Source organism: Cololabis saira, chromosome 8 (genome assembly GCF_033807715.1).
Source record: "Cololabis saira isolate AMF1-May2022 chromosome 8, fColSai1.1, whole genome shotgun sequence".
NCBI classification, from domain to species: Eukaryota; Metazoa; Chordata; class Actinopteri; order Beloniformes; family Belonidae; genus Cololabis; species Cololabis saira.
In genome coordinates this window covers 27135057-27138273 of record NC_084594.1, presented here as the reverse complement: position 1 = coordinate 27138273, position 3217 = coordinate 27135057, and positions in this window count along the sequence as shown.

Below are 3217 nucleotides of genomic sequence, written 5' to 3'. Positions count from 1 at the left end.
ACAAATAGACCCCAGGGGCAATATATGTAGTGAAAAGAGGGTAGGGCCCAAAATAGAACCCTGTGGAACAGAAAATACAAGTGCTGTTGTCCGAGAAGAAAAATCCCTCAAGTGGACAGAAAAACTCCTGTCTGACAAATAAGACAGAAACCATTTTAAAGCTATTCCTTTGATCCCCACATTTTTCTACAAGTGAAACAGCAGAATTTTGGTGGTCAACCGTATCAAAGGCAGCTGCTAATTCTAAAAGAACTAAAACAGCACATATACCCAGTACTGGAGTTGAGGGGGGATGAGGGGGGATGGCATCCCCCCTGAAATAAAAACGGTCAAAATTATCCCCCCTGTAAAACTGCCATCCCCCCTTTCCATCCCTTATGTCATTTCATCAATGAATGTGGTTTTACTGCTATTTCAACATTTAGAGTCATCACCAGAAAAATAACACCAGAAAAATAACTTATTTGACCATTTTCACCTGTTACAAGTAAATTTTCACTTGAAATAAGTAGAAAAATCTGCCAGTGATTTATCTTCTCATTACAAGCAAAAAAATCTTGTTCCACTGGCAGATTTTTCTACTTATTTTAAGTAAAAGTCTACTTGAAACAGGTGAAAATTGTTGTTTTTTCCAGTGATGAGTTTTGTTTTAAGTGTAATGAGATTTTTTTACTAAAATGAGGCATTTTAACTAGAAATAGGACAAATATTCTTATTTTGAGTTTTTGCAGTGATCCATTTTACTTATCCTGTGAAGGACAGAGTCATATTGATAAGTTCAGAAAACTGTTTTTTATTGTTGTGTTTTGATGTATTTGATGTAAGCCCAGTGGATATTTAAAGCTTACAGAAGGCTGCATTTAACTGCTGCTATGTCATTCCTGCAGTATTTCTGCAGGTGTTTTGGTCACTGCTATTATTTGTAATATATTATATTATTTGTAATCAGCACAAATGATCTGTCCCCATATGATAAAATCCACCATCCCCCCTGATTTCTTTTTACAACTCGAGTATTGCATATACCTGAATAACCTGTTGAAATCCAATCACTGAAATTATCTGTTTCAGTGCTGCAACGAGGTTTAGAACCAGACTGAAACTTTTCATATATATTGTGTTGACTCAAAATATCTTGCAGCTGCATCAAGGCTACTTTCCCGAGGATTTTGGACAAGAAAGGCAGTTTAGAGATGGGTCTAAAATTAGAAAGCACAGAGGGATCAAGATATTTGTTTTCATCAGAGATAGAACAATAGCTTGTTTCAAAGGGTAAGTGACGGGACCAGAACTTGGACTTGAAGTTATCAGCCTAAAAACTTACTTTACAAATAGTTTCAAAAACATCTTTTAAGAGAAAAGAGCTCATTCAGAAGTCATTTGATAGACGAAAAAAAGTGAGGTAGGGGGGTTTAAAATGTAAAAAAAAAAAAAAATCAGAAAAATGTATTTATTGTCACTGAAAACCCCTTCAGACCACAACACAGACATGTAGCAATGTGTTCATTTAACTGGCTGCAAATGAAGACAGGCCTTTTTATTTCTCCAAATACATTTAGGCTGAGCTGACCTTGTAACTTGAGGGCCCCCTAGTGGCTACAGGGGGTCGATGCATCTGCATTCTTCGCAAGGGAATCGGCTCAGAACATTGGTTTTCACGGTGTGGACAGTTTTTATGTTTTGATTCCAAAATAACCAGAAGAAATCTCCTGAACTATTATGTTTACAGGCGTGATGCATCTCTGATGAGTTCAAAATTCAGCTTAATTGCTTTTTGGGAATATTTATTGTTACTTTGAAGGAAAAACAACCACCAAAAAAAGCAGCAAAAACTGGTGCCATTCCGTCATTAAAAAACATGCCATTTCCCCCTCAAAGTACTTGTTAATTTTAGATGTTTGCATGCTTTGACCATTCATTCTATGGTTGTGTGTCTCTATATGTGTCCCTGTGATAGACGGGCGACCTGTCCTGCCTCTCGCCTGTAACGAGCTCGTATAGGCTCCAGCAGACCCCCATGACCCTGCACAGGATAAAGCAGGTATAGAAAATGGATGGATGTCAGATTTTCAGGACTTGAGCTCAGTGTCACCTGAGCCAGAGCCAGACCCCCATCTGCTGCATGCTTAGTTAACCCCTGGTCTGGATGTACATTTCTGCATTTGCCTGATGTAAGATATCAAAGTCAACCCATTACCGACGACGATGACTGAAAACTGGAGAGTCTTTCCCTGCAATTGAAATGTATCTTGGTGTTTAAAGCAATTAAAACATTTTACCATAAATCAAAGCCTGCAAAAACGGCAATGAGCCTTTTCTGTTTTATCTTTAGCCTTAAGTTTCGGCAATGTGTCGGAAAAATATTTCATTGGACTTTGGAGGAAAGATGGTAAACCCCAATCCTTTGATTGGTAACCTTTAAGAGTGGATTAACCTCTTGAAAGGCAGAGGTTTGAAGCAACTCATTAAATATCCATAGTAATTGTATATTAACCTTTTAATATGGTCTACAATGGAAAATATTGTACTTAATTCACAGATGTTGAGATGTTACTAGCTGCTCTACAGATTCAGACGTAGAAACACGTTATAACACAATCATGTAAACAAAAGGAACCAGTTTATAAAAATAGCTGATTACCTTGAAACTCACTACCGTATTTGAGATGACTCAACAACTACACAGTGTGGAAAATATTCAAAAAATAAACCCCCCACAGAAGCCATTCTGGTGTGAAAGAAGCACATTTAACCTTAAAGCCCAAGTAGATTTTGGTCATTATGCTTGTTCACTCTGGACTGCCTCAATGGAGTCATTTGCTATTCTTGCAGCTTTTATCGTAGTAATGAATCCAAGCAGTCCATCTACAAGTAGACGGTTCTGGGATTTAAACTGGTCAAAATGAGCCCAACTTATTTGTTACATTGTTAATCACATGGGTCAATTTCTTCTGCTACTCTTGACGAAATAACAGTTAAATCTCACCAGGTGGTTACTGTTGTCAAATACAATAGTTAGCACTGGTGAAGGAAAACAAGTTCATGTTTGAGCTGCCGTTTTCAACAAGAGCACGAGACCTAGATACACATAATAAATATCAAAACATTTCATAGGTGTGTATGCAAATTAAATGTGTTACAACATATTTTAACTTTCTGCAGAAACTGGATTTTTTGAAAGTAAAATGTTCACAGTTGATAATGAAAAACAGAAAAG